Source organism: Solea senegalensis, linkage group LG10 (assembly GCF_019176455.1).
Source record: "Solea senegalensis isolate Sse05_10M linkage group LG10, IFAPA_SoseM_1, whole genome shotgun sequence".
Taxonomy (NCBI): domain Eukaryota; kingdom Metazoa; phylum Chordata; class Actinopteri; order Pleuronectiformes; family Soleidae; genus Solea; species Solea senegalensis.
Window position 1 is genome coordinate 4,526,879 of NC_058030.1, and position 12,921 is coordinate 4,539,799.

At 40.0% G+C, this 12,921-nt stretch overlaps 1 protein-coding gene across 3 annotated transcripts in view; it reads right to left on the minus strand.

The window, feature by feature from the left end:
- Window positions 1-1,607: 1,607 nt before the first annotated feature.
- cdh13 (cadherin 13, H-cadherin (heart)) overlaps window positions 1,608-12,921 on the minus strand; it is a 326,188-nt gene continuing 314,874 nt past the window's right edge. For 2 of the 3 annotated variants that reach the window (XR_006361194.1, XR_006361195.1), the window contains one exon: window positions 7,211-10,485. The gene's annotated coding sequence lies outside the window, so the exon portion shown is untranslated. Of the gene's footprint in view, window positions 1,884-7,210; window positions 10,486-12,921 lie in introns of those variants that run through there. The other variant, XR_006361196.1, reaches the window with a different exon arrangement.

Here is a 12,921-nt window from a genome sequence, read left to right on the forward strand (position 1 = left end):
TATGTCGTCCCAAATCAGTCAAAAAAGTCATAGTATTGTATGTCGTCCGAAATCACTCAAAAAAGTCATAGTATAGTATGTCGTCTTAAATTACTCAAATATTTTTACACACTGGTACAGCGAAGTTAGATTAAGATGGAGCAAGAGATAAAGTGAATCTAATTATTATTATTTCTTCTTTTTGTTTTGTTTCATTTTCTACGCACTCCGATCACATACCCTGGTATACAGTACTGTAGAACAGTATTTCAGATTTTCCTCCAAGTACCACCACAGGAAGCCCACGTACCACTGGTGGTACATGCACCACAGTTTAAGAACCATGGTTCCAAGCTGTGGGAGTGGGAAGACCTATTATCTTCGTCAAGTTTTAAACATGTACCATGTTGGAAAAAAAGCAGGTAGAACAGTGACAGTGCAGTAAAATGTGCTGTATAATGCTCAGCGTACAGGAACAGGAGGAGATTGAGACCTCCCTGAAGGTCTTTGATTGTGCTTCTTTCTGAGTGGATCCTTACAAAAGACAGAGAAGGAGACATTCTAAGAGGATAGGAACTGTCATAAAACACCTTCGAAGCTTAGAATGATCTGCTTATAGGTGGCTTTGAGAAGTTCAAAGCTTTGCAACTGAAGACACACAATAAATCCATGTATATAACACACAGGAGAATCAAAAAAGTGACTAAAATAACCCGGTAATCACAGAAAAAACAGTATTTTTGTTGTTCTTCAAAGCACATAACACCTGGGTTGGGGTCCTTTCTTTAATCAGCATACTGCGTCACCCCCTTCTTCTCTATTTCCTCCACTGTCTCAGCAGCAGCTTTCTCTATGTGTTCTTAATCATCTCCACGCTGCATCCACTTGGGCCACTCCAGGTGACCGAGAGCAGAACCATTGATCACTGTAAACTCAGCCTTTTACACTTAATGAAATCCCTGTTCGCTCAACCCACACAGGTAATAAGCGTTCAGTGGCTGTCCGCAAGGGAGCAACCCTTATGCCGCCTTACTTTTATATTGAGACATTTGGAAATGAGGTCCACAGTCTCTTCCTGAGTGGGTCTGACAGGACACCACTGCCACTGATTAATGCACAGTTACACATCGGCCAGTTGTAACCAATTAATTAATGCATTGTCACAAACATGAAAAATGTCAGTCAGCTGTGGAACGGACAGGCCTGTAAAAACTACATCCAATCATATTGAATGATTGTGACGCATCAATCAAACTGCCATCTGACCCTCCCCTATACCCCTCTTCGTGTACTAATCGCACATGCTCAGATTCTTCAACGGTAGCTTACCCTAGCTCTGCAAAGATCCAGCATAACCGGAGACAGTTGCGGCAACGTTGTGACAGAAAAGGTGCCAACAACAGGTGTTGGTCACAAACAACATACAGTTTTTTTGCCAAGAAAAAGGCTGATGGGCCTTGGACATAAGATAAGGCCTCATCTTCCCCAAGTCCCAAGTGACCACAACCAATTTTTAGTTGTATATTCAGAAAACAAAATGATTTATTTACAAAAGTAGTTTAAATAACAAAATTAGATGACAATATATTTTAACTGAGGTATAGGCTTCAGGGTGGACAAAGGCCAAAATAACAAACGAAAAGTTCCCTGTCTAGAAAATAATACATTTTACCTAATGAACCTTAAAGAACACAAATGACAGGAAACTTACCTCCCTAACTAAATAAACAGGAGAAAACGATGCAACATAACTGGCACCCACCCCTACTACTCCAACAAAACCTAAACTATACGAAGAATCTAGCAAGATGAAGTATCAGGTGGTGGTGGAGTACAGCCAATGAGAGCCAGGGCCCAGAACCACTCCACCAATCCTGGCATGGCTATGGCACACACCTATTTTCCTAGGAGATTGAAGGAAGAAAAAACACACAGGGCACACACAGCAGTTAGACTGACTACAATCGTAATACTACCTCAAAACATGGAAGAAGAAGAAACTCTTAGGATGCAAAATGCTTGTGTATATCCATGTAGCATGCCATATTTATTTAAATGATCTTGGGGAAACATCGCAGTGTCCAGCAGATGGACCAATACCAATACCATCAATACAACTTAACGACAGGAGAATCTCCCATTGTCTCAAACCCAAAACAAAGTAAAACTGGATTAAACCGAACAACTGGGACATTTCTTTCTCATAAATTCAGACACCCCCACAAAGGATCTTGTACATTCCCAAAAGTCCCAAAAAATAATAAAAAAAAAAGGAAAACATATCTTATTAATTCAGAAAAGCATTTTATTTTAATTTTAAGTAAATGCAACACGCTTCCACAGTGATGTAACCTACTTCAAGTATGAAACTAAAGCACACACTTATGGGAAGTTTAGTAAATTATTAAGTTGTAAGTGAGTGTGCTGGTGAACAAGTGGAGATAATAAGAGGCAGCCGGCAGATGGATGGTTGAATTCAGCAGCATATTCATGCGCTGTACTCAACACTGCTGCATTTTCTCCATCAAGCATCTGCTACTTTTTCTTCTTGACGTTTCACCGCTGCCTCTCTCTCTCTCTCCGCCTCCCTGGGATGATTTTGTACAGCATGTGCTCTTTATGAATAATTTAAAATCACACATTTGGTTTATGGTGAGGTCCTTGCATCTTAATAGATTGCCAATATTATCGGATTTATTCATCGCGTAGCTTGCCATTGCTCACTTTTCAAGACTGTAGTTTAAAGTCTTATTATTATTGTGGAAGAATAGTGACAAGTGATACTACTACATGTGATACTACTACCCCTTACCTTTTACATACCATGGAGGATGTAAACATTACATAAACACTTCACACATCACATATGGCTGGTTTGACATTCACGCTGAGACATAACAATGTAAGATATAGGGACGTCCAGAGCAGCATTCTTGCTGTATAAAAGGTTGTAAATCATTAGGAAATTGAGCGCTCTTTTTTCAACTTTTGCTGTGAATGTAATGCAATTTCATCTGAAAAAGTTAATCACAAGGGGCTTCAGACAACATTCTCATGAAAAAATAAAAACACTCTGCTGCCAAGAGCCAAATCTACATTTAAATGTGAGGCAAATGTCGGCATTATAGACAAGGACATGCGAGTGTGGGTGGACTGGTGGAGGATTTTCGAGGTGAGAGCAAAAGGCCTCAGTTTCCACTCAGCTGCTCTCCTTGTTTGACCTCTTGAACGCAACTCAGGTATGGATGAGTGTCAACACAGTCATGCACCTGAAGGCAGTTTTGGACATAAAAAGCATGAATTTTAATCTCATATATACATATATACAGTATATATGTATATCTATCTCTATATGTATATATATATATATATATATATATATATATATATATATATATATATATATATATATATATATACAGTATATATGGATATAGATATAGATATATATGGAACACACTAATCCAAAAGTGGACGATTTATTTTCCACTTAACACATAAAAAAAGTAAAGAGTGAAAAAATAAATCTTCACAAAAGGAAACTTATAGCCCTATATACATAAAAGCAAATTAAAGGCGACATCGAATGCTTGTATCACACATATATGTTAGTTATGGAGGTCTATTTACATATATTAACTTGTTTTCATGGTTAAAAACCTCTTAATCGCTGCAAACGAGCCGGTCAAAATATCTCCTCACTGACTCTCTTGTCAGCCGCACTGTTTCAGACCAAAATCACACCCCCAGAATGTGGACTGTGTTGTGATTGGCCAGCCAACGAGAGCTTTCCCACTCTCCTGTGATTGGCCAGGTACCTAGAAGTGACGTAATAGATAGGCCAGCTCTCAGATACACAGTTCCCCCTCTGGCACGGTGGATGCTCTGCATCTCAGCAGCTACAACGAGAGTAGTTCTTCTTCTTCTGCGGTTGAATGTACGCAACCGGATGTGCCCGGACTAGTGCCCGCACCAGGAGGCGCTACGGTGGTGAGAGGATTTCTGATGACGACATCAAATTAAGGAAGTGCCGATCTGCTTCACAGAGCCCAGGAAAACAATAAAACCCTATTTTCTCAGCAGTGGCAACTGTTTGTTAGGGTTTCATAAACGAGGTAATGACGCAGACACACACACACAAACGCAGCGTTAATTGGAATTTCCGGTCTATGTGGGCTTTAAGTAAAGTCCTTATTGCTGGTAAGAATGAGTTTAAACCAGTCAAAAGACTCTGCTGTCCACTTCTGCTCCAATCGGAATTAATAAGACCATAAGACCCGTGTAAACATGTTAATTTCTTCTTCATTTGCTTAATTGTTTACCAATGATGCTCTACATCATACAGAAAACTACTTCATTATCATGTGTTTTGTAAATGTTAATTTAGGGTTGTCATAATGGTTTCAACAAAATTACAACTATAAAATAACATATAAAATAACAACTGGCACACTGTTCACGTCATAGACGGATGATGGAAATGAATAAAGCAAAGTGACTATTGAAAATAAACAGCCTTCTCTCCTCCCGAAAAAAAGGTCCCTGGTTGTGCTGATTTATCTGCTTTGGTAAACAATATAACTAAATCAATTTACTTCCTCTTTTACTCACATATTGCCTCCATTAACAGCGGCCTCTGAAGAATTTTCTTGTTTCTTATATTTTTTTTTCACTGCCCTCAAGATGTCTCCAGACAAAAAAAGGAGAAGAGATGCAGTAATGATCGGTCATAATGAGCTGCTTGCACAAATCAACTGTGGGGTCATAGGTGTCACTTAAGTGAGATAAACAACAGCAACTGAAGACACTTTAAATGTCAAAGTGGTGCACAGCGCTGTGGAAAGAGCTTTTGCTTTTTTTATGACTTGGACTGAAACTGCTGCTGACATAAAGAGGGAAACACTGTGACAGATGCCAGGGTGAGGGAACTGTGCTTTGTATTAAAGGAGATAAATACTTAAAACAATACTTCATGGTAAGTGAAAATAAGATATTTTACAAGACTTTTATATGTCATTGTTAATATCTTTAGGTTCGGGTTTCTGTTTCCATGTCCGTATTCAAGTGTACTCAATAGTAGTCCATACATTTCATATTTGTAGTTCTACAAAAAGAACCAGCAACAAAAGAAAAGTGATCATTAAATTGGAAACATCGTCTTCTTTAATAACAACTCATTTTCTCTAGAACTGGCGAAAGCCTGCCCCGCACAATAAACAACGACAGCGAGTTGACCGGGAAACGGATGTTGCGTACTTTGGTTTCGAACCATCGCACACACACAACTGACGACGCCAACGGTCCGCCTCCATGTCTGTTTGTATTCTGTACGCTGGTTTCTGTGAGATCCCTGGAATCTCCTCCCAAACGTGTGGTCCTGCGTCTTGACTGGATCGTGTAGTCTGTGCTTTCTCAGGATTAAATCATTAAACGCCAAAGTGTGTCGTGTCTGTGGTCTCTCAAGTCAGGTTTGTGGGGCAGGCTTACTGTAAAGCATTGATGTGATTCTGAAATAACCAGCGTAACACTATCACAGTCATTCAGCCAAAAGACTTTCAAACACAATTCCTCTGCTGTGTAGAGAAAATAAAATTCATACATTCACATCACGTAAAAAACACACACAAACGCTGCTGTTCTACTGTAAAAGAAAAACCCTCTTGTCCATTGTTTTTCACATCCCTCCTGTCCACCCCCAACAATGTGGGGGACCACAGGGATTTGTGTGTGTGTGAGTTCAATGGCCGGGCGGACTCACAACAATCACTCATGATCAGTATGTGCCTGGAAACAGCTTATTACAACTTGCAGGTCTCCCTGTCTTGTCGTTGATTGACCCTTCTCCTCCCTGTTGTTTCCCCTTCTGTTTCTTGATTGCTATACACTGGGGGTTACGGGGTGGGGGTGCGATAAGGGCAGAAGGTTTTATTTACAAGTGTTCAAAAAAGGAAGCAGGCAAGAACACAAAGAACTGCAAGATACAGAATGGAATAATGATAGTAACAAAGGAAATTCAAAGTTTCAAGGAGGATGTGGTAAATTGGCACACTTTAGCCCGGATGAGCTATGAGTTTTACCCATGAAGATTCAAGAGGGGAAAACATTATTTAGGTACTTAAGAAGGATAATCAAGTAAATGCTACGCACAACATAATTAATAGTTTGAACACATCTCAAAATAGGCATATTAAATAGAAAACTCTCTTCACACATCTGAGGGGACTGTGGTCATCTCAAAGTGAGTACTAGATAACAGGACGTCTTTAAAACTGAATAATAATCAATGAAAAGGTCCAGTTTGTTAGAATTAGTGACATCTACTGGTGACACTGCAGATTGCAACAAAACTACTATGGCCTTTTGATCGACCTGTCGATCTTTGGGTCTTTCCCAGAAAGATCCTGAAAATAATAATAAGAGAAAACAAATACACAATCACCTCATGCCTGATTTTTTCAGCGCCTTCCTCCCTCTTGAATCAGCTGTAGGACTGTTGTTTTTACATGAGTTAAAGACAAGATTACCCTGTGTCAACCTTCCTGTTTGGCTTCAGTCCGTGGATGGAAAGCACAAGGGAGATGTTAGAGATGTTCCAGTGCCAGAGCTTTAGTTGCTTTGGGCCACCTCTCTTTCTTTAACGGACAGATTGTGGACACACGGACACTCAGCTCTCTCCACACCTCCAGCGTGTTGTTATGAATTAAATGCTACTTCAAATTGATGGTGTTGTGTACAGTTCTTAAAGCAAAGGCCAAAACCTGATTAATATGCCAGAGTTTGCCTGAATAAAAGGCCTTGCCTTTGTTGAGGGCTGAGGTCAGGGATCTCGGGGCTCCAAAAGGTTAGTGACCACTGATGTTAACACTTTCACACACACTCTCTCTACCGTTTACTCCATCTATGTTGCTTGTAGCGTGCAGTTGTTTGCGTGTCAAGCTTAGACTTCAGAACACACACACACACACACACACACGCTGGATTTGTCCATTCAGTCTCCTGCGAAAACATGGCAGTGCAAGATGGCATTCTCTGAAAAGCAAGGCTAATGTACATATAAAAGGGCTTATTCTAAGGCAATGAAAACCAATTGATTTTTATTTCAAGGTGCACATATACAGTATTAGATAGAGTATTTTAAAGTTCTGCCAATAAACATTCCTAAATGTTACAAGCTGGATCTTTAAACCAAACACTGACACACACACAGTCACTGTTGTAGTTGTATTCTCTCTCTCTCTCTCTCTCTCACACACACACACACACACACACACAAACAGATTAAAGTGTTTGTGCAGCCTTGAAATGGAAGACCAAAAGGAACATTAATGGGTCTATCAAGCCTCTCGCCGTCTTCCATCCAACCTTAGCGACATCACAAACAACCTTGTTGCTACTCGGCCATGGACAGCTTAACCAATATAAGGCAAAGCAGGCAAATATACAAAGTCAGCAGAGGGGAGACAATGAGGAGAGGAAAAGGGGATGAGGGGAAGAAGAGAAAAGAAATGAGTTATAAGTGTAGAGAAGACTTCAGGCAGTTCCAGGGAGTTTTGTTGTTTTGCAGTAAAATACTATTAATTCCATTCAAACCCACGAGCTGACCCAGACGAAACACCCGAGGAAAAGCCCTCCTTACTTAATGTTGAACTGAATTATTTACAATGCAAATGATTACTGACGGAGGGGATTAAATGCTAAGGAAATCCATAATGCAAAAAGGTCGAGAAACAAGAAAGAGGGAGACAAACAAACGAAAAAAAAAAACACAAATGAGATTTTGCCCAAGAACTTGCAACTCCATTTCCAAATGTGAGAAGGCAGGGAGATGATTGTGTGTCACTCTGTTCCTCTCTTTCAGAAAGCCATGAAGCTGTAATCAGGAAAAGTGGCTCCTCTATGCAGTGTCCCTTTTATTCTTCAGCCTCTTCATGTTTCAACTACTTTACATCAGACACCTTTCCTAAGGCTCCTTTTCTGTCTTTATCTCTTCATTTCCTTCCGTGCCTCTGTGGCTTTGCGTCTAACTGAGATTCAAGTTCTACCGACGGTAGATTGCATTGAAATTAAATGGACGCCGCTTATAGAGAGTGCAATCTATTTTTATTCTCCATTCATCGGCATGACGGTATATGTATCTCAACAGAGCAAACTGGTTTGTGTTGGATTGTTGTATGTGGCAAAGGGCTGGTGATCAGAGACCGTGTTCCTTTTTAACTCCCATCAAATTTATGATTTGTAATCATTCGTAGCTACACTGATTCTTTTGAAGGCAAGCATGCTAACGTAATGTCATTTCATGGTAAAGTAAATTCAGCTACATAGCTATCGGAAAACAAACTCCAGTCCAAAATCATAACAGTGAAATCCAGCGCAACAGGTAAAGTCCAAATCAGATGACGTAAAAATCCAAAAAACAAAAACTATAAGATTACAAGGTTAACAGGTAAATCACCCAGGGAACAAGGACAACCTGGCTGGAACATGTGGCGAATATTAGCTTATATATACACAGGTTGACCAGGTAAAAACAACAGGGACAGGAAGTGGTTGTGATCAGACAAATGGCAGGAAAAGACCAGGAACAGGAAGTGCAGAAAAGGTGAGTCACCAAAAACAAAGTAGGGACTGCAAAAAAAAGAAAAAAAGAAAGCCACACACGATTAAAACACAACACCAAAGTAATAAAAAGAAACTGCATTTATGGCATAAACTGTTGGGATGATGCTGTATTTTTTTTCATTTTATTTATCCTTTACTTAGCCAGGAAAGTCTCATTGAAATACAACATCTTATCTGAACCATGTTCACATCACAGCATAGCTGCAGGTAAAAAAACAAAACAGAACACATACAAAAAAAAAATCACAATACTACATCTAAGGAAATAACAAATGCTTCAAATCTATTTTTTCCACCACATCCCAAGGTGTTCAGTGAATTTCAGTGAACTATTTGTCACATTCAGAAAAGCATTTGAGACTCACTTTGTTTTACTTTGTAAAGTGTCATTATCATACTAGAAATAACCATTAGAAGATTAACAGCTTGGGCCAAACTGTAATTGGTAGAACTGTAATACATAAATCCAACGACAGACACACTTTTGACGAGATGGTTCTGTTTGTACGCTGCAGCTAAGATGACTCCAAAAGCATGAACTGCCTCTGTGAAGTAAAAATAGCTGCTATAACAGCTTTTAAGTCATCACTAGAGCTGGTTAAGGTCTCCATTAAGGTGATGACAATATGCTAACTGCAAAGCATGCCTTCCTTATCAGGGAACCAAGTTTGTGTCTTGTAACCAAACCTATGCCCTTGACATCACAATGCCGCCAACTCTGCCAAGTATACTCCAATTTAGGGGTGAATTGGAGATTATCAAGGTATCTTAAGGCAGTGGCTCTCAAACCTTTTATACCAAGTACCACCTGAGAAAATATTGAGCTCTTAAGACAGCTAACCTCAGTGGATGTTTGTCTCTAAAGACTGAAGTAAATCCCCAACAGATTGACAAAAATCCATCTGTTGTAATGACCCAGTCAGAGCAAAATTCGATAAAAATGCTCCCAAAAGAGCTTTTCGCACAACACACACCCAAATATAATACAGCTGCACCGAATGCTCCAAAAGAGTTCAAAAGACTTTCACATGTAGTACAGGACGACAAAGGAAAGAGAGGGATTTTTCATTTCAAATATTTACAGGATGCGTGACAGGTTGTGTCTTAATATGACCAAGTGATTTATGGTAAAGCAGGTCTCTCACGTTGCAGACTGAGAGCAGTCCATTCATAATTCACTTTGGCGAGTGCTGCTGAATTCTGTGACTGCTTTCCATGTGTGTGCACAGTGGGCGTAGCAGGAGCAGCATATTAGCAGAGCGGCAGCAGTTCCAGCACTGTGTGTGTCTCTACACAGGGGGTGCTTACAGGCACTGTACTGAGTCACCTCTGTTCAAATGCAGCAAAAAGAGAAGCCTCAAAATGTAAAAAAAGAAAAGGAAAATATGTTCCACCTCTGTAAACACGGGCTGTTATGTGGCCTGTGTAGACAGCTGGATTGATTAAAGTAGGGGAGCATCTGTTCTGGGAGACGCGCAAGAGATGGATGCAAAAATTCAGCTGAAATCACTCTCTGTGTAAACATGCTGTTTGCCTTCTGTTTGGAATCAGTGTGCAAGTTCATATCATTTGGGCATGACTAACAGGTTTTCAAAATGACCCGAGGCAGATTCTACAAATAGTGTGCTTAAAAAGTAAAAAAAAAAAAAACAGCTGACAATTCAATAATAATTACTCTTTTCTGAATGGTAAGATTGGATTTATACACACTAATACACATCATACAAATGTATACACTCTAATACAGATCGTACACATTTATACACGCGCTTGTCCTTTGAGGGCCGCCGACCCGGAGTCCTCAGAATCAGGAAGAGTGAAGTCTCGGGCCTCGTGAGGAACACAACTTGCTTCACGGCACTCCGCGCACCCCCAGCCAGGTAGCAGCTATAAGAGCAAGGCAACGATAACGTTATTTTAGACGTTCATCATGGCAGAGGGGGCCGATGGTGAGAATTAAAAAAACACAGAAGTGTGCAAAACGGATGCCGACTGATGTTTTTGCGGTGGTGTCATATACTCCGAAACTGTAGGGGGAGCTCTGAAGAGTTAAAAGTTAAAAGGCAACCGGACTTACAACTCTGCAATGCTTGCAGGGTTTTTATCAGTTTCTCCTGTGATTATTATTAGTGAAACACAACATGCTAATTTCTTCTTTGTCGGTTTCATTTTTGGCAGATTGGGGCTAATTTTGGCGTAATTTCCAGCATAACGCTAACAGGCGTTCACATTTTTTACCACTAGCATAGCTGCTAGCCATGAATGTTTTCAGCTAACCCTACTTGTTGTTTTTCTCTTCCCCCTGACTTAGTTTGTTGTCACACATTGGAGAGTGCTAATGGGAATGGTGTTAATAACTTGTTGGTTCATCCAAAACAATCCTGTGTATAGTTGCTAATTTCGGTGTTAAACCCATTAACACCTTTAGACAGTGGTGGGAATTTCAAATTCCGTGAGGGAAAACATGCAAAGACACACAGAAACTGTGAGTGCGACTGCATGACTGTGCCTCTTTAGATTTGCCTCATCATTTATTTTTTCATCTCCTTCTTTGCTGCAAAACTGACATGACTTTATGGCATATAATATAAAATTATTTACCTAGCATAACCCACACAAACCACGATAGCGAACAGTTTTATTTGGTATCCTAGAATATGAACACGGCAAAACTGCACTGTCCTTCAGGTGTTGTTGAAGGGAAAGTTGATGGTGCATTTAAATTCAGTCAGCCAGCTCGGTCAGATATACAGTCTCTCTCAGTGTTTCATTTACTCCGAAACAGGGGGAAATGTATAAATATGAAATGGCAATCAGAGCATACAGAGCTTAAAGAGTGAGACGGGTGCGGTTAGTCAATGATGAATAGACGTAGTTAAGGCAGACAGGAAATTTCCATGTCCTCTGGTTGTACCGGTAGTGTCAATAGAAATAGGAGAAGTCAGACGCTAAATGACTCATTATGATGTCCATGCATGACATCCCGCATTAGCATATCAAATCACGCCTGTGCGGAGCTGCCCTTGAGTTGAAGGAAAGCGGGAGCATGTGTATGTTTACATGTCAGAATTAGAGGTGTATGCTACAATATGTATGCGCACACACAGCTCACCCACTCTTGAGCAAAGACATCAGGAAAGTGTTGACTGGATAAAAAAAAAGTCATAATTAAAACGGTATCTAACTCGGGGAAGCCATGTTTGTGCTGCTGCTGATTCTTTCCATCTGTTTTCATTAAAATGAAAATGAGACAGTTCTTTCTGCAAAAGTGCGCGTGTCTGGGGAACGAGGAAAGTGAACACAGTCAGTTGAATGAACACATTCATTCAAATGACTGTGCAAATTGTATGCACAGTATGTATTGGGATGAATTAATCATGGCTGAGGTCACGAAATCTCACATTTCCCTGGAGGACCGGGGAAGAATTGCAAAAACTTTGTGCCCTTGAGAAATAAACTTGTATTCCAAGCTGGAGAAGTCTTTTCACATTTTGAAAGAATCTTCCTTCATTCAAGCTGTAATTCTTTAAATATGAGAGATTATTTTTTGAATGATGAGTTGGAATTAAAACATTACAAGGAACATTCAAAATAGTGACATACTGTGATTTCTATTTTTAATTTCAGATATTAATTAGGCATAAGGCTTTTGTGACAAACGATTTGTTTGGCAAAAGTTGTCTCAGCTTGACTTCTCCTCAACTCTATTACATATCTGAAAGGAGACACACAAGGAGCACCAGGACTGTGCTGAAATATGTAAAGAGTGAAAGGTTTGCATGATGCAATGTTGTAAAAGCCAATAAGCAATGAGACGGGGACAGAAATTGTGGAAAGAAATACCTTCCCTCCAATTATCTTTTCTTGAGGGGAAACGGGTGAAATATGCAGGTTGCATTATTGGTAGCAGTAGATGAAAAAGATCCAACAGCCATCACTTCATATTCTTCTGCTCACTGTGAGCATGTTTCATAGCAGTGATTCACCTCCACCGTTTCTCTGGATCTGTGTTAATCCGGTAATATTCTCTCCCGCTAGCCTAGTCTCCAAAAGTTTTGGCACAACATCCATCCACTCACTTTTCACTTTTACGATGAAAACAGCAAGCAAAAATACGGGTTTCCTGATTTATATGTTTACGTCTATAGAGGTGAACAGTATCCTGCCAGAGGGCGTAACCTTGGCTGTGTGACGTCAGCTATCAGAGCTCTACAGGTTCAAATCCAGATTTCACTTGTTTTGCACTCATCTTGCGACGGTAGCAGAAGACAACCCTGGCCAATACTAGGTCAATCACATAGCCATCATATACACTATATGGAC